General features: G+C 49.2%; 2 long non-coding RNA genes across 4 annotated transcripts; one reads left to right on the top strand and one right to left on the bottom strand.

Moving 5' to 3' along the window:
• Positions 1–979: 979 nt before the first annotated feature.
• Positions 980–23,181, bottom strand: LOC123587023. 2 transcript variants are annotated; one of them, XR_006707096.1, is made up of 2 exons: positions 23,079–23,181; positions 980–1,314 (listed from the first exon to the last, which is right to left on the bottom strand). It is a non-coding gene; the product is annotated as an uncharacterized LOC123587023 (long non-coding RNA). The 2 variants fall into 2 exon arrangements; XR_006707095.1 differs by lacking the exon at positions 23,079–23,181 and adding an exon at positions 11,949–14,438.
• LOC123587022 lies at positions 2,209–8,091 on the top strand. Of its 2 annotated transcripts, XR_006707094.1 has the most exons (5): positions 2,209–3,784; positions 4,064–4,900; positions 7,332–7,449; positions 7,881–7,932; positions 8,044–8,091. It is a non-coding gene; the product is annotated as an uncharacterized LOC123587022 (long non-coding RNA). The 2 variants fall into 2 exon arrangements; XR_006707093.1 differs by having other exon boundaries at positions 2,209–4,900.
• Positions 23,182–23,984: the final 803 nt, after the last annotated feature.

Here is a 23,984-nt window from a genome sequence, read left to right as displayed (position 1 = left end):
CCAAGAACTGTGAGATCACGACCTGAGCTGAAATCAAGAGTTGGATGCTCAACGGACTGAGCCACCCAGGCACCCCACGTCGAATTTATTTTGAATCACTAGTATCTATCATAGACAATCCAGTGGATGTGGATCAAATTCTGGTTCTGTACCCAACGTTGAGTCAGCCGTGGGTTTACTCTGAGGCCTGAGCTATCACGAAAGCAGGGTGACTGAGAAAAAGTAGCCACAGACTCTCTCAGTCTCAGAACATATTTACACATTTACCCTAAGTCACCAGAGCCCCATAACCGATCCAGACCCGATCATTTTAACGTCTAAATTTCAAAGATAATAATAATAATGAATGAAATACCGACTAGACTTAACAAATGAAAGCTTTTCAGGGAAGCGGAGGAGGGAGGGAGAGGGAGGAAAGATAAATATCTGAAAACAACATCTTGTTTTTACAAAGCAATGGACCAGTCATTTGCCATCCATCAGCTAACAAATGCAGGAAAGTCCGGATTGATAGGAACGCTAGCAGAATGGGGACGAAGGGCTACAATGTATGGATTTTCTCATGATAAGAAGGTTGTTTCAGCCTTCACTGAAAATCTTTCCAGAGTGTCTGGTTAAGCTTTCCTGTTCTACTAAGTCAAGCTGGTTTTCTGATCCTGCTTCTGCATAGACCTGGAGCAGGTGAGAGGTGAGCCTGGCCAGAGTAGAGTTTAGGAGTTTATAGTTTCTTACACAAGATTATAAAGCACGGTGCCAGAAGGCAGATCCTCAACGCTGTGTCTGAAGAAGAACCAAGGTCAAAGCTACATGATAAGGCCAAGACCTGACCATCAACCCAAGAAGCCAGGCAAGAGGCCAAAGACAGAAAGGGTCAAAATGAGAGGTTAGGGGGTTAGGGAGCTAGAGTCAAGGTGCTAGAGAATGGTGAGTGGAGACAGTGGTGAATGAGGGAGTCTGAAGGAATCCCCGAGATCAAGGATTGGTGATATTACAGGTTTACTAATTATCTATCGTTCCGTGTAACAAGAAACCCCAAAACTCAGTAGCCTAGAAAAGCAAACATTTGCTACCTCAGAGTTTCTGTGCATCACGAATCCGAGCATGTCTCTGCCGGATGACTAGGGTTCAAAGCCTCTTACGAGGTTGGAGTCAAGCTGAAGACCCGAGCTGTGGCCTCCTCTAAAGGCTTTCTTAGGACAGTGGGGAGGATCCACTTGTAAGCTCCCGCCTTTGGTTGCTGGCAGGCCTCAATTCCTCCTCCCACGGGCCTCTCCATAGGCTGCCTAAGCATCCGCAAAACGTGGTCGCTGATGACTGGAGAAAGAGAGAGAGACAGAAACCAGAAACTGAGAGATTAAATTAGGAGACAGCAAACCCCCAAGATGAAGATCACAGTCTTTTTATAACCTAATCTTGGAAGTGACATGTTCTATTCATTAGAGGCAAATCAAGAATCCAGCCCATGCCAAAGGGGAAGGGATTATACAAGGAGGTGAAAACCAAGAGGCAGGGACCTCTGGGGGCCATCATAAAGATTCCCAAGCCTGGTTCATTTAAAGGGACTTTACGGGCTGGACACCAGCGTGTGGAGCAGACAATTTCTTTGATGGATGAGAATATCGCAAAATTTCTGGCTTCTTCATCATCCATATTGGCTATTGTTTTCCATGGCAGCAGATGTTGAGATAGAAGGTATAGACAGCTAAGGTAACTATTTAGCGATTTCCAGATATTCTCTAGAAGTCGACTTTTGCCCAACTCATTGACGTCATTCTGACACTTGCCTTCTCATCGCATCGATCCCTCCTCAAAAATTCCTATTGTCTGTGCTACAAATTAGCGTCTTCTCTAAAAGGCACTAACCTCTAATTGTCTGTATTTTCTCACAGTGCTGCCTTGATTGATAAATCTTCTGGGAGCCGAGCTCCAATACCTAGTCAGTTGCATCGGGAGAACGAAGTCTATTTCTGATGGTGGTGCGTGAAAGGCTTCTGCTCTTCTACGTTTATTTATTTTTGGGACAGAGAGAGACAGAGCATGAACAGGGGAGGGGCAGAGAGAGAGGGAGACACAGAATCAGAAACAGGCTCCAGGCTCTGAGCCATCAGCCCAGAGCCTGATGCGGGGCTCAAACTCACGGACTGCGAGATCGTGACCTGGCCGAAGTAGGACGCTTAACCGACTGCGCCACCCAGGCGCCCCAAGGCTTCCGCTCTTCTAAAGGAGTGTGACACCAACAGGTCGAGTGGGACCTTGGGATATGACATGTGGTCAGAGCAACATAATCAAGTCATATTCTGGGCCTGCCCAGCCCGGCTGGATGAAGTGTGACTCATCCGAATGCCTTGGAGAGAGAAGTGACAGGTGGATCCTTGGAAGGACCCTGAGAGGAGTGCACAGTGGGACCCTGGCTCCATATTTTCACACAGGGACTGGGCTTTCAGGGAAGTCCCTGTTGAGAAGGCACGCTGCAAATACATCTGCCCATATGGTTATAACAGCCAGGGACCGGGTCGAGTTTATGGAGAGGATACAGAGAACATGAGAAAAGAAAAGCTGACAGCACTAGAGTATGAAGAAGGGGGGACGTACAAGAAGAGAAGGAAACTAGATGGGAGAGCCCACGGCAGAAATGTCTGAATGCCACCACGCCCAGCTCCGGGCCCAGCAGCCATCTCTCTCTCATGGGCAAATGCATGTAACCAATGTTAGGGACTTCCTGCTAAGTTCTAGGCCCAGAGGACACAAGGATGAACAAAATGGACATCACTGCTACTCAACCAAAGTTCACTCTTGGGGGGAAACAGAAATAGAGGCAGGACAATGAGGCTCACAAGGAGGACATCAGGCCCTTAGGATGAAACTGTACCGACAGACATGTCGAGGCCACCCCACCAGCACAGCAGAGTCGGTGGCCTTCTGGTTTGTAGCCCATCTATAGGGGACCCAGCCTGAGGAAAACACCCCTCCAAACTTTTCTCACCCCAAACCTGGGCCCTGGCTTTGGGCCACAACCCCCAAAACCTAGTGTTGGGCTCCCGCCCTAACTCACCTCATTTCTCCCTTGGCCTCTCCCTACACCGACCATCTCTCAGGATATGGGCCTTTTCATCCTTTCCCTGCCTCTTCCTTGCCCACCCAGAATCTTTGGGAATGGCAAGAGCAAGAGAAGAAGCCAACGGCTGTCATTTGCCATGGGTTTGTGAAAGGCTATGTCCTCCAGTCTTGCTGACAGACAAAGGAAGGAGGTAGGTCCAAGAGAACTCTACATGGGCGAGGTCGAGGGGCATCTGGCCAAAGATAAGCAGAGGCCGGGCATCCCCTCTCCCCTACTCCTCTCTTAATGGCGCTCGCTTGTGGTACTAGGAGGGCTGACCCTCCGGGCATACTACAAGGAAGACAACTCAGCTACGGAAGAAAATGGCAGCTGGTGAGTCTTTAGCTCCCAGGTAGGCATCTGGCTTTAAGTCTGCTCAGAGAACCCGAGACGTCTGTGGTTGCTGGCCTCCTCCACAGCCTCTGGAGAGGTCAGCTATCACAGCTCTGGAGTCGACTGTTGAGATAACCCCCATTTTTTCCATTCCTCACCTACTTTTATGAGTAAGACTTTCTTCCCAATGTCTCCGCCCTAAATCCCTCCCGCTCTTATCTCCTTCTACAATTAAAGGCAAAGAACGGGAGTCAGCGTAAGGTCACAGCTTCTGGACACTCGGCAGCACACAGAGGTCAAGAGCCTGAAGGCGTTAACTGTTCACACTGGAAAGCTGAGGATGCGGCCGGTCGAGTAGGACTTCGGGGGGACAGAAGGAAAGCCAGGGTGGGGGGAAGCCCCGCCAGAGGCCCTGGGGCTCCAGGAAAGCCGAGGGATGCGTGTCAGTGAACACACCTCCCAACAGCCCGTAGCCGCGTGGACAGGCCACGTGAATGTGCTTCCGGGTGAAAGTGGCAGGCTCCACGATGGGAGCTCCCTGGCCCAGCCCTGCCAGTGCTTGACATGGAGCCCCTCTCCGTAGCCCAGCACCCCCCTCGCTTCTCTGACTCTTGCCTCCCCTTCTCCCACCAGGGCTCTGCATGGCGAGCCATCTTTTGGCCCTTCTGGTTGCCTCGGCAAGTTGCAGACACCCTCTCCCAGAGCTCCGGGCCTCTGCACGGCCTCCATGTGCACGTGGCTGCAATGCCCCTTCTCTTAGCTCTCTCCTGCTCATCCAGCGCCAGACGCCAACTCCTCCATCAAATGAGCCTCCATGATGCTCAGAGGCTGGGCCGCCCCTTCTCCTCTGCCCCCCAACCCCAGGGTCGTCTCCCTCCCTAATCCCCACCCCCAGACTCAGCAAAGGGGGGGGGGGGCGGCTCCACAAGCCAAAAGGGGTGGGAGAGAGGGAGCAGGGAGGGGAGGCTGGGAACGCAGAGCCCCGGCCCCCTCCACATCCGCTGCTGCAATCACAGCCCACCCCCAGCTGACAAAAGGCCTTGTCAGAGCCAAGGGGTCTGGTGCCAGCCCCGCCCCTTGGAGCAGCGACAGCCGTGTGCTACATTTGCCCAATTCTGCAGCTGGGCTAATTACTGTGGTTCCCGAGCTTGGGGTCCAGCCCCAAACCAAACAAATTAGGACAAAAACCATAGGCTTCTTCATCCCTCTCATTCCCAGCCAGCAATTGCTGAAGGACCCCTATAATTGATGACAATGAAATAAAACCCCACCACCTGTCCTTACTCCTAAGGACTTGGGAGCCCGGCCAATACCTCGGCCCACCCCCCCCCCCCGTGGCCACAGCAACGTGGAGTTGTGCAATGCTGCATTCCCAGTGCCAGCATCACCCCGGGAACAACCTGGGGCCCGTCCCGGCCCACGACATGATCCAGCCTGGAAGAATAACGCAGCTGGCGGGCGGGCTAAGAGGTGAGTGGACTTGCGGCCAGGACTGCCCCGGGGGTGGGCCAGCCCCGTGAGGCCTGGGGCTGGTGTGGATGCTGGGTGGGGGGCGGGGGGTGGGGTGGAGGGGGTGGTGTGGAGGGGATGGCAGCAGCTCACGGCCCAGGTCTTCAGGAAACACAGAGGAAGGAAGTCCCAGGTGGACAACTCCCAGGAGGCCATACTCAGAAAAGTCAGGAAAAGCAGGAGTAAAAGCCAGCAGTAAGGCCTGGAAGTCAGTAGGAGGACCCTGGCTTGAGCATCTAGGTTTAGGGACAGAAATTAAAACAAGGACCCAGTGATGTACAAGACCTGGGTGCTAGGGAAGGAGATCAAAACACAGGTTAGGCAAGGCTCCACCAGCAGCGAGGGTACCAGGCCGAGATCAGATGTGGGTCGTGGATGCCTTGACGAGGGTCCGGCTTAGGTCCAGAAATACGGGTGATAAAAGAGGCCTGGACAGGGGCAGAGAACCAACTTGTGATCCTGGCTACAGGGCCCTACACTGTTCTCCAACTCTGCCTTGCACGGAATTGCGCAGAGGGCTTGTTAAAACACAGACTGCGGAGGGCGCCTGGGTGGCTCAGCCCATTAAGCGTCCGGCTTCGGCTCAGGTCATGACCTCGTGGTTCGTGAGTTCGAGCCCTGTGATGGGCTCTGTGCTGGCAGCTAAGAACCTGGAGACTGCATTGGATTCTGTCTGTTCTTCCTCTCTCTCTCTGCCCCTTTCCCACTCACACTCCATCTCTCTCTCTGAAAAATAAACATTTAAACACACACACACACACACACACACACACACACACACACACACACAGAGTGCTGGAGTCCTTGATTTAGGAGGTCTAGGGGTGGGGGGAGCGCTGAGAGTCTGTATTTCTGAGTAGTTCCCAGGGGATGCTGATGTTGTTGGTCCAAGGACCACGCTTTGAGAACCACTGCTTTAAATATCTGGGGACAAGATATAATCCCTCAGGCTGAAAGTGAGTGACAACCCGGGAGCCAAGAGGAAATCACCCAAGGTAATGTTGTACCCTGAACGTGTGTATTCTCCTGTCCCTTCCACACCTCCCAAATTCGTGTGTTGAAGCCCTCACTCCAAATGAGACTGTATTTGGAGACCGGGCTGTGAGGAGGTGATAAAGGTTAAATGAGGTCATGGGCGGGATGCCCTAATCCAACAGGGTTGGTGCATTTATAAGAGGAGGAAGAGACACCAGAACGCACGTTCCCTCTCCTTCCCCTCCACCCCTCTCCCTTGTGAGGACACAGCAAGAAGGCCATCTGGAAGCCAGGAAGGGCTCTCACCGGCACTTTGATCGCGGACTTCCAGCGTCCAGAACTGTGAGAAATACAAGTGTGTTATTTCAGCCCCCAGTCTGGGGTGTTCCGCCATGGCCACGCAAGCAGACTCAGTCAGGCAGACTCAGAGACCAAACAACGCGAGTAAATACTGAGACTTTGTGGAAAGAGGGAGAAAGATCTGCACGTACGCCTCCCGAGCTGGCCGCACGGACGAGCCCACCTGTGGTTTCTGCTCGTCCAGACCCACCCTCACCTCTGACCCAACTTTCTCCGTTGCCTGCTTTCCCGCACAATCCTAACGAGGAGGACTTTAAAAGCGCTTTCTCACCTCCGCTCCTCTCTCCATTTCTCTGCCACAGCCCCTGCCCTGCCCCAGGGCAAGCCTTCATCTCTGGTTCAAGGTCATGTCCTGAGCGTCCCAGCTGCCCCCGTTTCCTCTGCCTCAGTCTCCCTTCACCTCTGCCCTCGGATCTGGCCCCGATCAATCACCCTAAAGCACAGTCAGGAGAAGCAGGGGTCGGTGGGGAAAGTGAGGACCGAGCCAGCCAGCTAGTCCCTGCGGAGGCGGCAACCACAGGTCAGGGAGGCTCGAGGAAGATTTATTGGCCACTGAACTCAGCCGGAGGGCGTGGGGTAAGAAGGCAGAGAGTGTAATCAAAGTGATATTTTATGTTCCTCCGTCTCAGGAAAATAATTGTTCCACTGGAACATCATTACACTATCGTTTTTCTACTCCTGTGCCACTTACAGGGAAATAGAAACTCACTTTCTTCTTCTTAATAAGCTGCAATTTCAATAACTCTAAAGGCTTCTTCTGAGACAGAGCCATCCTCCAGTGATGTGGTGAGGACAGGCGCCCCCTCCAGACTCCCAGGCGGGGGAAGGCCTGACTGGCTCCTGGGGACAGCTGTCCCTTCTTCTTGATACTCTCCTTGCCTGTCATCCAGGTGACCAGCTGTCCCTGTTTGCCCAAGACTAAGGGGTTTTCCCAGATGCTGGACTTCCAGTGCTAAATCCAGGTCAGTACTGGGCAAACCAGGACAGTTGGTGACTCTATCTCCCACCCACTGGGGACAAGAAAGCAACATTGTGCATTTAACAAGTATTTGTTAAGTACCTACAGCATGCCAGACACTTTCCAGGTGGCTGGGAAACGGGCAGATGCCAACAAACGAACACTTGCCCTCAGGAAACTTGCATTTGAGTGGAGAGATAAACAATAAACATACTAAGTAAGTACATTATAGAACATACTAGAAATGGATGGAGGAAAGCAAAACAGGGAAGGAAGATTGGCAGGGAGGTGTGGGGGGTGGCCATCTTAAATATGGTGATCAGGGTGGGCTTCACTAAGTTGGTGGCATTTGAGCCAAGTGCGAAGGGGGTGTGGAAGCAAGTTATGAGGATATCTGGGGGAAGGGCATTCCAGACAAAGGGATCGGCCAGTGCAAGGGCTCAGAGGCTGAGCTTGGCTCACATATTCAAGGAATTCCACAGAGGCCCATCGGCTGGAGCAGAGTGAGCAAAAGGGAAGGGCAGGAGAGAGGTGGAAACTATGGCCAGACACCAAGCCTTGTAGGGCTCTACAGATCACTGGGAGACAATTTGACTTTTACCTGGAATGAGAAGGAGAAAGAACACACTCTGATTTGTGTCCTCATAGACTCGTTCTGACTGCTATAGAAGTCCATCAGGAGGCTGTTGCCATAACACCAGTAAGCAATGGCAGGCCTTAGACCAAGATGGTAATGGTGGAAGCGGTCAAAAAGAAGCTGGATCCGGGCGCCTGGGTGGCTCAGTCGGTTAAGCGGCCCACTTTGGCTCAGGTCATGATCTCATGGTTTGCGAGTTCGAGCTCCGCATCAGGCCGTCTGCTGTCAGCACAGAACCTGCTTCAGCTCCTCTGTTCCCCACTCTCTCTCTGCCCCTCCCCCACCCGCGTGCGTGTGCGCGCGCGCGCGCGCGCACGCACGGGCACGCTCCCTCTCTCTCTCTCTCAAAAATAAATAAACATTCAACAAAAACAAGAAGCCAGATTCTGGATATATTTTGAAGGTGAGGCCAACAGATTTTCCTGGGTATGAGGTGAGAAAGAAAGAAGAGCTGGTGTAACTTCCAGTATTTGAATGCACAGGGGCCATGACGAGATCTTAGAGTAAATACTATACATTTCAAAGACCCAGTGCACCCTCAAAGGACTTGCACTTGAGAGATTGCTAGGTTTAAGCTGGAGTCTAAGGGGCACTTCCAAATAAGCCCATTAAGGCTGTGGAGCATGGTCGTTAGGCGCAGAGCAGATTTGTACTCCTCCCTGGGCCCAGAGCTGGAGAACGAGCTACTCAAGGCCTAGCCTGCTAACTCAGGAGAGTCCAGTGGTTAAGAGGTTGGGCCTGCACTTAAACTCACTGAGGCTCAGTCTTGTCATCCAGTGATTGTTGCAAAAATTGAATGAGACCATGTTAACAAAACATTTAACACAGGGCATAGGCACAGAGCCTAGAAAGCTCGTTCCTGGTGGAGAGGTGGAAGATGTGGTGTTGAAATTCTGGCAGTGGCCAGCAGAGGGCACCACCAGCAAAAGACAGTGGCGCTGCGCTGCCAGGGAGACTGGCTTATTTGCCTTGGATCCGCTAACCCGGTGAAAAAATAGACTAGCTTCCCACAAATAACAGGCTGGGATTTAGATTTATATCCCCTCACTGCCGAGATCTACCGCTGTGCAAAATGGATCTTCTATCTTAGGGTTTCTCTTGCTCAAAACAGCCCCCCCCAAGCCCTGGCATTAGAGGGGAATCATGCAACTGTCTCCACCATTAGCCCGTTCTTACCTCCTCCCCAGGACCCTGCAGGATACCCAGAGACCGGATGACTCTTCCCGTACCCTGGGCGTGGGGAGGCTAGAGACAAGCACAGATAAGGTTTGTCCAATTTGTTCTGGTCCCTGGAAATTCTGCTTATCTCCTCTCCCATTGCTTCATCACATTGCCAAAATTACCTCGATAATATATTTTTTAATTTAAGAATTCATTTTCACTTCACGAAAGAGGAACACTGCAGCCAGATAAGAAACTCCATCTGTCTTCAAGAAAAAGGGTCGTGGATTTGGGTGTCACGAATCCTGTAATGTCTTAAATTAAGGTGCCACTTCTGAATGCTTTCTTCGTATTTATGAAATGATTATTCTACAGAGGTGCATTTAATATTGTTAAAATAATGATTGTGCATGTTTAATACATCAATTTAAGTTATTATCTCCCATGCTATAAAATGTGGGATAATTTCATAAATAATTATAAAGCATTTACAAATGGCGCCTTAATGCAAAGCATTCTTGCTAATCCTTTATCTTTCACAAACACAGAAATAACAATTAGGTTCCTGGAATGAAAACGGGAGGTTATGTTCTAGAATGTGTCACCTCCTCACTGAATGCAAATAAGGAGACAAGGAGAAGAATAAAAGACCTGGATAGAAATAGCATGCTTTCCCACTTCTTGACGGATGGAAGGTGTCTGCGTTTTCATTATTCTAAGCACTGGGCCCTTTCTCCGCGGGGACAAGGAGGGCTTGCTGCCTCAGGGTAGGGGCAATTCTTTGAACCCTCTTGGTAATTTATTTTGGGAACTAGAGAGGCCTAGCCACAAGGTTGGAATAAGAGGCATTTACAGGGGCGCCTGGGTGGCGCAGTCGGTTAAGTGTCCGACTTCAGCCAGGTCACGATCTCGCGGTCCGTGAGTTCGAGCCCCGCGTCGGGCTCTGGGCTGATGGCTCAGAGCCTGGAGCTTGTTTCCGATTCTGTGTCTCCCTCTCTCTCTGCCCCTCCCCCGGTCATGCTCTATCTCTCTCTGTCCCAAAAATAAATAAACGTTAAAAAAAAAAAAAAGAGGCATTTACACACACACACACACACACACACAGGCACACACACACGCATGCACACACATGCACACAAGCAGGAGAATGGACGTGACATCCCAAGGTTCCTGGCAGTTTGATCCAGGTCTTCAACCATTCCAGAGGACAGGCTGAGTCACAAGTCACTAGAGACCATATATGATGAAAGAACTTCCGTTTTGTCTTTTTGATCAAAGAACTTCCATTTTCATCTTTTAGCCTGCCTACCAATAGTACAGACTTAGGGAGGCAGGAGATACCCTCAAGGAGCTTACATTCTACAAGAAGACGCTGAACGTTCACGTTTAAATTTACAGAGATAGCACAGAACTGAGGTTAAATTAGCTAAATTAAGATTGGGTTGGTGTAAAGTTAATCCAGGAAGGCTTTTTGAAAGAGGCGAGATAGACCGGGTCACAGATCCGTGAAATCAAATAAATCAAAGACAGGCTGAAGATGCGAAAGAGACAGTTCATTTAACGCCCATGTGCTCGTGTGCACACATGTACACACACACATACACGTGGTGAGAACTGGCTGTGTACCTAAAGCAACGAGTGATTCAAGCCAGGACATCAGGATCCAGGCTTGATCAATCCTGGGAGATATTTTGGGATAATGCTCTTTGAACCCCACCAAGCCAGCCTGTCTCTCAATGGCTGGACAGTGACAGAGATGACTGAGTAAAAGAGAAAGGAGGTCCCAACCAGCCCATGAGGCACCCTGCAGCTGATCCAAACCCCAGCTCTGCAGGAACAAACAGCTCCCTAATTCAGGCAACCGTCTTTAAAGCCAAGTTGTGAAGTCAAAAATAGAAGGGGCAAAACCTCAAGGGTCCTGATGCTAAGACACCAGCTCCCATATTGGTGCATTGCTGCTATCTGTATATCAGCAGAGCTAAAAGGAGTCCCAGTTATAGATTGTCCCCAGATCTGGGGAGATGGTGGGGCAGGGGAGGTTGATCGAGATTAGACGACACTCAGTGGACCGGCAAGCTGGGCTGTGTCAGGCTGCAGCCTTAAAGAGGAGGTTACCCACAGCTCCCGAGCAGACCGGGAAGCAGGCTGCTGTCACAACTCAGAGGGAAGGCCCTCAGAGAAGCTGGAGGCCATCTCCTCCACTCCTGTCCATCCCAGGGCCGGCAGGAAGGGCCAGGAGACAAGAGGGACTGAATTCTTACAGCCGGGTGGGTTCCTGAGCCCTCTCCCCTGCAAAAGATGGATCCATTACTAGGAATCCACGCTGATTGCACCCTTCTCCTCCCACGCCTGCACCCCACCATTTCCACCACTATTTTTTTTTTAATTTTTTTTTTAATTTTTTTTTCAACGTTTATTTATTTTTGGGACAGAGAGAGAGCATGAACGGGGGAGGGTCAGAGAGAGAGGGAGACACAGAATCGGAAACAGGCTCCAGGCTCTGAGCCATCAGCCCAGAGCCCGACGCGGGGCTCGAACTCACGGACCGCGAGATCGTGACCTGGCTGAAGTCGGACGCTTAACCGACTGCGCCACCCAGGCGCCCCCATTTCCACCACTATTAATGACCACGTCTGTAGAGGCCCCATCCAGGTTCTCAACACTCAGCTACTCCCAGCCCTGCCAACAAGGCGCTGGGGGCTGACCACACACAAAAGAATGACCTTCTCTGGCTCTCACACACAAATCCCCAGTCTTAGCGACCCGAGAGCCCTCATCCTGTGTCTCTAGCTCCCTCCGAAGTACGTCCTCTGTCCTACAGTTACAGCGAGTCAACATTCCCAATCATGAACTCATCGAAATAGAATATTCGCATAGCTTCAAATCACCTCCCCCCCCCCCCAAATGGGCATTATTACCTGGTGGTTTTGCCACATCTTCAAAAATCCTTCGCTGCTCTTTCCTCCAGGAGGTGGAGCTTCACTTCCATCTCCTTGGGTATGGACTTAGTGACCCGCTTCTAACAAAGTACGGGAAGAGAGAGCTAGTAATGTTTCAACAGAAAATCCTGATGATCAATTATCCACAGAGGATAAAGCACGCAGTTTCCCAGGGGCAGGAAAGATTTTCTAGTTCATCTGGATACTAAGGTACGTGGAGGCAGGAATACTACATTATTCTGGAAAATTAGGCTGAAAGAGAGAGAGAGCGAGCCTTCAAGAGCTCGTGTCCCCAGTAATAAGTCACAGCGAGATCATGTGCCTCCTGATATAATTCAATGGGAAGGATACTTCTCCCCTGTGGTATTCTTCCTAAAAACCAAAAACATGGGGGAAAGCTGAGAAATGGTCACAGGTTGGAGAAGACAGAGGACTGAATGGAACACGGTATCCTCGACGCGATCCCGGAACGGAAGACGCTCAGTGGGAAAGCTGGCAAAAGTGGAATAAAATCTAGTTTCCATACTAGCATTGTACCGGTGTTAATCTCTTAGTTTGGATACATGTGCCGTGATTGTGTAAGAGGTTAACATTAGGGGAAGCTGGGTGAAGGGTACATGGAACTCTGCACTATCTTTGCAACTTTTCTGCAAATCTGAAAAAACTTCAAAATCAAAAGCTTTTGGTTTTTACAAAAGAACTCATCGTCTTGTTCCTCCCTCCCCACGTTAAAAAAAAAAAAACAAACGACAAGACCTCTCTATCCTCACATCCCCATTTATGTTGCTTTATTTCACAAAGTCCATGTCGCAGGGTTATTTCCCTTCCCAGAACACACCGGGCGACCTCTTGCTTCAGGAACTTTGCTCCCAATGGCTTTTTTTGAAACTTGCCCCCTGCCTTCCTGCCACCGGCCCTGTAATGCTGGTCCAGAAGGGTCAGTCCCGGGCTCAACTTCCCCGTGAGTCTCCCACAGTCCACACTCCCCACTCTGGATGCTGGGCGTTTTTTGGTCTGCAACACTCATCTCCATCTTTAGAACTGGAGAATGCCTTTGCAGGAGGAACACTCAGCTTGGAAAAGTCCACCACATGCTCTCCCTCCCGCTTTTCCCCACCTGCTCCTCAAAGGCACCTCACCCCCGGCCTTGGGTGAGGACAGCACAACAGTGCCTCCTGGTGACCGGCGCGGGGCACTGCAGAGTCAGCAGCTCCGCATTCCCTGCACAGCTTTGGAGCTGGGCTCACGGCTGACCCTGGCCTCCTTTGCCCCTTCCCGTTTCGGTGCACACCCTTTCTCAATGGTTTGCGGGCTTTCTCTCTCTAGCTTTTGCTCCTGCAGCCCCGGGTGCCTTTACTTCCTCTTTTTGTTACATTTGTGGACAAACTAATGGTTTTAATTGAGACCAATAAGAAGGAGCCTCATTATATAGCAAACGGGGAAGGGGAAGAATAACCGTGAGTTCCGAGCAGAAATTAGATCAAATAAAGACTCGGCCCCATTGGCTTCTGAAACCTTCGAAACCACTCAGAAACTCCATCCAGATTTTCCATAAGTCTCTCTCTACTTTGCTCATCCTTTCCTATTTTTCCTCACACTCCAATGTTCAAAATGAAAAATTTCATCTATTTTTATTCAATACTATCATATTTCTCTTTTAATTACTAGCCTTGCAAGAGTATTGTTTTCTACTATTTTTCATGGCAAATGCACAGTACTTAATCTATACTACGGGTTAAATAGGTTTTTGGCAGCCAGCCCTGGAGCCATGCCAGCACTGATATCCTTGTTGTTATGGGAAAAAGCTTCAGACAACTAATTCAAATGAATTTTTGGAACTCAACCCATTTATAAGTCAGGAACTGCCTGTGCTGCCTTGGATGGTTATTTGATTGGTTGGGGGGGGGGGGGGTAGGTCTTTCTTGTTTTCCAAATGAACTCATTCAGTGTGCAACAAATACATATTAAGGCCTATTACAGGAAGGCCCTATTCTAGGCCCAGGGGATGCTGGGGGACCCAGTCAATTCCTGCCATCGCAGAAAGGGAACCAGGTCCCCTAGACCTTGAACCAGATCCAAGACCAGGTTGAAGGCAAAGGCTGCGGGGGTGAGGGGGGGGTGCGGTATGTATTAGTCAGGGTTCACCAGAGAAACATTTATAGGATATATACATATCATGAACATCATATATCATGTATAGGTATGGATACAGATATCTATCTATAACACATGTACTGAGAGAGCGAGAGAATTATTTTAAGGAATTGACTTATGTCATCGTGGAAGCTGGCAAATCTGAAATCTGGAAGGAAGGTGGGCAGGCTAGGTAAAAGTTGATGCCATCTAGAGTCTGAAATCTGGGGCGCCCGTCTAGCTCCGTCGGTTAAGCGTCAGACTTAGGCTCAGGTCATGATCTCACGGTTCGTGAGTTCAAGCCCTGCATCGGGCTCTCTGCTGTCAGCACAGATCCCGCTTTGGATCATTTGTCTCCCTCTCTCTCTGTCCTCTCTCTCACTCTCTCTCTCTCTCAAAAATAAACAAACATTAAAGAGAAAACCCTGCGGGCCAGCTAGAAGGTGAGAAGCTTCAGGAGTTTTTTATACTGCAGTCTTAAGGGAGAATTTCTTCTTCTTTGGGAAACCTCAGTCTTTGCTCTTCAGGCCTTCAATTGATTGGATGAGGCCCAACCACATTATGGAGGTTAATCTAGTTCTCTCAAAGTCTACTGGTTTTACATATCAATCACATCTAAAAAATATCTTTGCAGCAACATCTAGACTGGTCTTTGAGCCAACAACTGGGCTCCACAGCCTAGCCAAGACAGCATATAAAATTAACCACCACGTAACAGAAGCTCAGTGAGCCCTAAAGCCCAAAGGTGGGGCTCTTATCCTGCTCTAGGGAATAAGGTACAAGCAGAGACCAAATTCTGAGCCCGGTGAACAACGGCACAGAGAACTAGCACATCTTTCCACGTCCCCTGTGTGGTCTATCCCATGACATGCCCGCAGACTACTGCACTGTATTGTACTCACCCCTACACTCCAACAGGAGCGTGCCCCCCACTTCCTCAAGACCCTAGGAGGCTGGGCAAGCCACCTGTCTGCCCTGAATGCTAACGGCAAGTTCAGGCTCGCTCCACTGGGTATCCGCCTAAAGCCAGCAAGGCAGAGCAGACAGAGTGCCTCCGCCACCCCTTCTTTCCCATGGGCTCCTCCCTGGCATCCGCTGCACATTCACGTGTAAGAATGTGACTCTGTCCCTCAGACCCCGGAGGCGCAGCGCAGATGGCCCCCTGCCCACCTCAGTCCCCTGGCCCCTCCCGCCTCCCGAGGAGGGGCTCGTCAGCATCTGGCAGTGCCGCCTGAGCAGTCCGTCAGCCTTACACCGCTGTCACCATGAGACGTGGCGGAACGAAAACAAAAGACGTGACAAATTTGTCCTTTTCTCTTTCATAATTAACCAAAATATCTCAGCATGTAGCAAAGCACGGCTCCTAATTAACAGACAGGCGAGAGGCGATTAAGAAAAAAAAGCTGCCGCCCCTCTCAACACCCCTCCCACACACCCCTCCCCTCCTCCTTACCTTGCAGCACCCCCTCCACCCCCCCCCCAACCCTGGTAATTATATTTGCAGAAGAGAATGATATTCTGGTCAGACACGACAGATAGAAAGAGCCCAGTCCCCAGTGAGGCAATTAATATTTCACACCTGCCAAAGCAAAGTGGCCAGGGGAGGGGGAGGCGCGGGGAGGGCGACTGCGTTGTCACAAGGCCAGAGTGTGCAAAAGCCAAGTGGGGACAGGCCTTCTGTTGGGCTGCGGGAATGGGCAGGCCAGGCTGGCACAGAAAACAGCCCTTCAGGGTGTGCATAGAGTGGGGGCAGGGGACCATTGGGCAGAACAAAGGATCCGCGATTCTATACCCTCCTTGGGTACCCTCCTACCCTGTTTCGCAACTCCCAGCTCACTTATGCACTCCATACACACTCCACCCCCTGGGGGAGCAGCACGAGATCTAAGGGGTGGGGGTGAGCAAACACAGAGGAAGCAAGCACAAAACATTCACCAGTGACCTGGAGCCGCACCCGCCCCCCCCTTCATATGCTGCATGGGAGTCATATACAGCAGAGGCAATGTTTATGGTTGACCCTGTCTTCTACAAGCACACTTCCTCACAGCCTCTCTCGTGCTCCCCGGTGACCCATGTGCGCACACACACACGCAGGCGTACTTACACACACATGATCACACTCACACGCGTGTTTTTACGCACGCACACACAACCGTTTCCAAGTCAAGCAATCAGCCGAGAGTCAGTGACTATACTTATTATGTTCAAGTCCCGGCCCCCTGAGATTCTAACAAGAGCTATGGGGATGGAACTGCTGTCGATTTCAAAAAGAATGCAGTTGGGGCGCCTGGGTGGCTCAGTGGGTTAAGCGTCCGACTTCAGCCAGGTCACGATCTCGCGGTCCGTGAGTTCGAGCCCCGCGTCAGGCTCTGGGCTGATGGCTCAAAGCCTGGAGCCTGTTTCCGATTCTGTGTCTCCCTCTCTCTCTGCCCCTCCCCCATTCATGCTGTGTCTCTCTCTGTCCCAAAAATAAATAAAACGTTGAAAAAAAAAGAAAAAAAATTTTTAAGAAAGCAGCTAATACACCCAAGTCATGCTGGTAAGTGACACGGTGTGATACGAGTGGCTTCCCGGCTTCACTGAGCACCTCCTAGTTGTCAGGACGGCTCACTAATTACTCCATGCCCCTTACCTCATTCGTTGCCTGTGAAAATCCTCAAAGGCACACAGCACTATCATATTTTATACGGAAGAAACCGGAGATTCCTGGAGGTTAGGTGTCCCACCCAAGGCGGAAAGGTAACAGAGCTGAGATTTAAGCTTTGTTGTGTCTGATGCAAAACTCGTGTTACTTACTCACGCGCGGAAGCCAAAAAGTGGAAGCAACACAAACGTGCCCCCAACAGAGGAGTGGATAAACCACATGTGGTCTAGACGTACAATGGAATATTATTCAACCTTGAAAAGGAAGGCAATGCTGCCACAGGCTGCCACATGGATGAACGTGAGGACGTTACGCTACGTGAAATAAGCCAAGAGGACAGACACCGTGTGATTCTGCTTGTATGAGGCACCTAGAGTTGTCGAATTCATACAGAACACGGAAGGGTGGTTGCCAGGGGCCGGGCGGTGGGGTGGGGTGGGGGCAGAAATGGGGAGTTCGTGTTTAATGAGTTGATGAGAAAGTTCTGGACATGGACGGTGATGATGGCCACACAGCAACGTGAATGTACTTAATGCCACAGAGCTGCACCCTTCACGATGGCCAAGATGGTAACTTTTATGGTATGTGTGTTTTACGACCACTTGAAAAACAAAACAAACAAAACCCAAAACAGCTCGTGTTGTTAACTACCACCCCAAGGGGATAAAGAAGAACGAAAGGTCACTGCTGGCTTGGTGGCCGGAGCTTAGCGCTTGGAGGCGTGAGGTTTGAATGGGGCCCTGAGGGAGGGACGGGCCGCCTTGGCAGGAGTTCAGGCACAGGAAGTGGCAAAATACCAAAGAAAATGCACAGGAGCTTCTGGGGCCTCTTTGGAGAAGGAAATTGGTGGAAACCACTTCGATCCAGAGGGAACAATTTATTAGAGATGAATCTAGAAGGAAGTCCTGAGTTGAGTGAGAGGTTGGATTAGATGTCATTCAGGTTTCTTCCGGAGTAAGGATTTTAGGACTTCCAAGGACAAATTTTGAAGAGTAATTGAGTCTGACTGACGGGGAGCATCCTGAGAAGGCAAGAGGCCACTAAGGCCAGATGGAAGGCCACGTGTGGGAGGTGAGGCCAGGCTCAGATTGTGGCAGATCCATAGAAGTGGGGAGCTCTTGTACGGCTGGGCCGGGAGTGGCAGGGGTCCCTGTGCCTTGAAGACACCGTTCTGACAGAGACAGAGATGCAGATGTCCAGGAACAGAGTAAAACCTAGAGAACTGGAAGGAGAGAGAGTCCTCATACGGTCCGGAGCAGCTGCTTTTGCAGACACTGGATGAGAGAAGACACAAGGTGGCTGCAAGGCTTTGTGCATGAAAAAAGAGGAGGTTTTCAATACCTTTGGACAGAGGAGGCAGCCCGGGTGGGGAAGAAAGCCAATGAGGGACGGAACATTCATTGTGGCCTGCAGTGCAGTCCTATGCCCCAGCCAGGAATGATAATGACCATCCTTTACGCCGACGATGCTCGGTGATTCTTCTCCAGTACACATCTACGCCCCATCTGCTTCTCTCCACCCCGACTGCCGGTGCCCTGGTCCCAGGCATAGCCCCCTGCTTCCCTATGGCATCGCTGAGTGGTCGACGTGCACATTATCATCCCCAATCTACAGACCAGGAAACTGGGTTCTGGGAGGTGGAGCTATTTGTTTAAGGATAACTAATACTATTCAAAACCCTGAGTCCCCCAACTCAAAATCAGGGCAATTCTTGGGTGTAGGGACTTATGAGGACGTTTCCCTTCGTTCCCCTCCCTGGGAAGTTTATAATCCACCTGGGCTGATCCAAAATGCACATAAGTAAAAGGGACAGTGCATATCTGACTAGGGTGAAAGGCAGGTGGGAGGTTACAGGCTTTAGTGACCCATGCACACAGCTGGGATCTCATTGTGGCCCCTTCTCATAGCAAGATCATGAGATCATGGAACATTCCTTAATGACCTTCAATATATTCATCTGTAAAACAGCTATCATTTCTTCATTTACCCACTCTTTCCACCGGTTCATTTAGTCAAAAGTAAGTTACTGTACAGGGCATTGTACTGGGCACTGGAGACTGAACTCTGAACAGGACAAGAAAGGTCTGCCCTCAAGAAGCTTCTGTTCTAGGGGCACCTGCAAGGCTCAGTCAGTTGAGTGTCCAACTTGAGCTCAGGTCATGAACTCAGAGCCCCTGCATCGGGCTCTGTGCTGACAGCTGGGACCCTGGAGCCTGCTTTGGATTCTGTGTCTCCCTCTCTCTCTCTGCCCCTCCTCCATTAGTGCTCTCTTTCTCTTCCCCCCTGCCTCTAAAAAAAAATAAATAAACATTAAAAAAAAATTTAAGAAGCTTCTGTTCTAGTGCGTGGGGTCTGGGAGAGAGTAAAAAGGGGCTGTGCTGTAGTCCAGGCAGGAGACAAGTCTTGGAATTGGGCAACGAGTGGGGATGGAGAGACAACAAATGCAAGTTACCTACTAGAGGTGAAATTAACAGACCTGACTGATTGTTGCAACTTTAGGACCAGAACAAGAGGCAGGGGAGGGGGGAGGGACCCCATTATAAGAATTAAAGGGGCACCTGGGTGGCTCAGTCAGTTAAGCATTGGACTCTTGATTTTGGCTCAGGTCATGATCGCACATTCGTGGGATTAAACCCCTCATCGGGCTCCAGCCTGAACACAGAGCCTGCTTGTGCGCGCTCTCTATCTTTCTTTCTCTCTCAAAACAAATAAATAAACATTAAAAAGTAGAATTAGAAACACCATACATGACATACTCAGCATAACACCCAACACGAACTGCTGCTCAAAGATGATAGCTTTACTTCTTGTGAGCACTGAGGAACTAAAAATGAATCAGAGAGTAGTTTCTGCGGAGGAGGGCTAGAGAAGTGGAGAACAATTTCTGAGGGAGGTGAATTCTGAGCGAAGTTTAAAGCAGAGGAGGGAAGCGGATTGACATGAGGGTGTCAAGAATTTCTGGTGGGAGGCAGAACGGAATGGACCAAACTCAGGTTTGGAGGTGAGAACCGTGAGCCATCAGACTTCAGAAGCAATCGGTGTTGCATATATGAGGCTTCGGCTCAATGCACCAGTAAGGTGTATGTAGCACTTTAAAATGAAATCAAACCAAATCCAGATCCTCAAGATGAATTCCTGACTCCCCTTCAGGTCCGCGAGCTTCGATTGGGAGATGTTTGCCCTCCGTTTGCAGACTCTCCCCTTCTATGCTCCTAAAGAAGGAAAAACAGAGCCTAAACGGCCCCAAGACGCTGGGGGGTGAGGGACCAGGTGGGCAGGCGGGGACCAGAGCCCGAACCCAGAGCCATGTCAGCGCACCCGTAGCCAGTCTCCTGGGAGCGTCTGCTAAAAGGCCCACTCAAGGGCCCTTCGGGATCTTTCTCTTTAGCAACTGCTGCCCACGCGATTTCTGCTTCACTTCCCGTCCCCCACTCTCTGAAGGCTGCGTTGTCTAACTTGGCAAAGCTACTTGAGCCTCCAGTACAAGTGTCTATCCCCGGCCCACCAGCACCCCCACCGCAGCCCCCACAGGCCTGGATGCTGCCGTCTGTGCGGGCAGCAAAGGCCCAGCCTTGTGGAGGGAGTGGGGACGTGGCCGGAAGCAGGTCCTCCCACAGCAGGGGACACCTTCCCAGTCGTTGCTGCCCCCTATTCCTGATTCTGTGGCCCAGCGCTTCTCCAGGTAGAGTCCACAGATCCCCCGGGGTTCCCTGAGACACTTTCGAGGGTCCTTAAGGTCAAAATGTTTTTATAATAATAAGACATTATTTGTCTTTCTCAGGGGGTTGACATTTGCACCATGGTGCGAAGGCAGTGGTGGGCAAAAACTGCTGATGCCGTGTGAACCAAAATATTAGCATCAAATTGAACTAATACTCATTTTATTTGTTTCCTCGCCACATGCTCACAGTAAAAAAACAAACAAACAAAAAAAGCCAATTTTACTTATGGACGTTTCTTATGAGGCAGTGGAAATCATTAATTTTATTAAATCTCCACCCTTGAGTACTTATCTTTTTAATATTCTGTGTGACTGAGAAGTACACATTTCCTGCTGCATAGTGAAGCCCAGTCCTCGTCTCAAATAAAAAGCATTTGTGGGATCAAGTGGAGAACTGAACTAGTTACTCCTTACACGAAACACCATTCCTATTTGAAAGAACTGACAAGCTATGGTTATCCTGACTTGTGTTTCGGTAGAGATTTTCTCGAAAATGCACAAAATGAGATAGAAAACCTGAAAGACCACCCACATACCGCCAGAACCGATAAAGGAATTCAGGAAAGTCACAGGATTCAAAATCAACGTACAGAAATCCGTTGCATTTCTATACACCAATAATGAAGCAGCAGAAAGAGAAATTAAGAAAACAATCCCATTTACAATAGCACCAAAAACAATACGACACCTAGGAATAAACCTAACGAAAGAGGTGAAAGATCTGTACTCTGAAAACCATAAAAGACTCATGAAAGAAATTGAAGACAACACAAAGCAATGGAAAAGATATTCCATGCTCATGGATTAGAAGAACAAATATTGTTAAAATGTCTGTACTACCCAAAGCAATCTGCACATTTAATGCAATCCCTATCAAAATACCAACAGCATTGTTCATGCAATGGAACCAACAATCCTAAAATTTGTATGGAACCGCAAAGACCCTGAATAGCCAAAGCAATCTTGGAAAAGAAAAGTAAAGCTGGAGGCATCACAATTCCAGACTTCAAGTTATATGACAAAGCTGTGGTGATCAAAACAGTATGGTACTGACACAAAAATAGACACGTAGCTCAACAGAAAAGAATAGAAAACCCAGAAATCAACCCACAATTATATGGTCAATTAACCCGTAACAAAGCGGGAAAGAATAAATACATATGTGTGTATATATATGTGTGTGTGTGCGTGTGTGTGTGTGCATGCGTGCATACGCACAATGGAATATTATTTAGCCATTAAAAAGAATGAGCTCTTGCCATTTACAACAACATGAATACAACTAAAGAGTATAATGCTAAGCAGAGTAAGTCAGAGAAAGACAAGTACCATATGATTTCACGCGTGTGTGGAATTTAGGAAACAAAATAAATAGACAAAGGGAAAAAGAGAGAGAAATCAAGAATCAGACTCTTAACTATAGAGAACAAGCTGATGATTAACAGAGGGGAGGTGGGTGGGGAGTGGGGGAAAGGGGTGATGGGGATTAAGGAGCCCACTGGTTGTGAAGAGCACCGGGTGATGTATGGAATTACTGAATCACTATATTGTACACCTGAAACTGATAGTAACATGGTGTGTTAACTGCTGGAATTAAAATTAAAGCTTAAAAATAAAAGTTGTTGGGGCGCCTGGGTGACTCAGTTAAGCATCTGACCTCAGCTCAGGTCATGATCTCACGGTTCATGGGTTTGAGCCCCGTGTCGGGCTCTGTGCTGACAGCTGGGAGCCTGGAGCCTGCTTCGGATTCTGTGTCTCCCTCTCTCTCTCTGCCCCTCCCCTGCTCGCGCTCTGTGTTTCTCTCAAAAACAAATAAACGTTAAAAATTTTTTAATCAAGAACAAAGTTGTTGGTTTAATTACACAAAAAACGAAATGAGCCTGTCACTTAAACCAATTGACAAATTTGTGCGCGATGATAAAATTTGGCTTTCATGTGAAAATTAGAATTTTGGAAAAACGTGTCCTTGTCACCATGAACTGGACGGCTTCCCCAAATTTGAAATCTTTCCTGATGAGGTCAGTGGTGATAATAACAAGTCTGATGGGGTTTTTAAAATCTTGTATAATGAAATGTGTCAGCATTTGGAAGATCCACATAACTCAATGAAATAATAATTTCCAAATGTCCAATGCACGATTCTACAAGATCACACATGGAAAAAAGAGCCATTGGAAGTAGAAGAATCATCAATGTATTTTCATACAATACATACAATTGAGTACAAAGGGTTCATTGATATGGTTTAAAACTCTGCATTGCAAATAACCTTTAGGGAACTGCCCTTTATTGGGGCACCTGGGTGGCTCAGATGGTTAAGTGTCTGACTCTTGGACTCTTGATCTCTGCTCAGGTCATGATCTCAAGGTTCGCCCCCACATCGGGCTCTGTGCTGCAGTGTGGAGCCTACTTGGGATTCTCCCTCTCTCTCTCTCTCTCTCTCCCTCTCTCTCTCTGCCTCTCCCCTGCTCTCTCTCTCTCTCTCTCTCTCTCTCAATATAAATACATAAACTTTTAAAAATGTAAAAGAAGAAACTGTCCTTTTTTGAGTTTTAGTGTAATATCAAAACTGAATAGCCACATTCTGATAAAACCGATTAAAAACTCCTACCTACACATTTGGATGGAGCTGGACCTTCTTCACATATTTCATCCAAAACAGCATATCCCAACAGATTGATTGCAAAAGCAGATGGGATCCATTTAGACACTAGGGAGATCTGCAAAAATGTAAGACAATGGCACGCTACTTACAAATTCTTTGTATTTTGGAAAATATTTTTCACAAGGCCATGTTATTTATACTAACATGTAAGAGCTGTATTACTGTTAATTTTTAATAAATTTGAAAGAAGTGCTTTAAAATGTCCGCTTTGGTTTCCAGTACAGGAAAAGATTGCCTTAGAAATACAACCCGCATAAACAAATGCTGCTTGGAGCCCTTGATGCTTTTTAAGAGAGTGAAGGACTCCTCAGACCAGAAAGTTAGAGAATACCGCTCTATCTCACTATTCCCCACCACCACTATCACCTCTCCTCGGGCCTGGGGCCCTAGTGTTCTCCATGCTTCCAAGCCTCAGCTCCCAGATCCTGATCCATAATGTCTGACCTAGACCATAATGCACCCCCTGCCTCCCCAGGGATTCCATTTCAAGGTGACAGAGGAGGGCTCCAACCTTCTGTGTGTCCCTTGTCCTCACCATCTACCCCTGCACGCTCTCTCTCTCTCTCTCTCTCACACACACACACACACACTCACACACGACAATGTGTGCTCCTATAGACAATAAAGATCCAATTATTCCTTGGAGTAGCCTTTGATCCTGGAAGAGTCAACTTCTCAGGCTTTATTTTCATCAGCCCCAGATGTTAATGGTTACAGGCATCCTCCTCAGATCGTTGTGCAAATTAAGTGAGACGGTGTATGCTAGATTTTTCCATCTGCGAGCCAGCTCTCCACCTTTCCACGCCCTGCACTGAACCCCTGGAGGCTTTCAGTTGGGTTTGGCCAATGGCA

This window comes from Leopardus geoffroyi, chromosome C3 (assembly GCF_018350155.1).
Source record: "Leopardus geoffroyi isolate Oge1 chromosome C3, O.geoffroyi_Oge1_pat1.0, whole genome shotgun sequence".
Taxonomy (NCBI): Eukaryota; Metazoa; Chordata; class Mammalia; order Carnivora; family Felidae; genus Leopardus; species Leopardus geoffroyi.
Note: the sequence above shows the minus strand (reverse complement) of the source record. Positions and strands in the feature narration are given on the sequence as shown.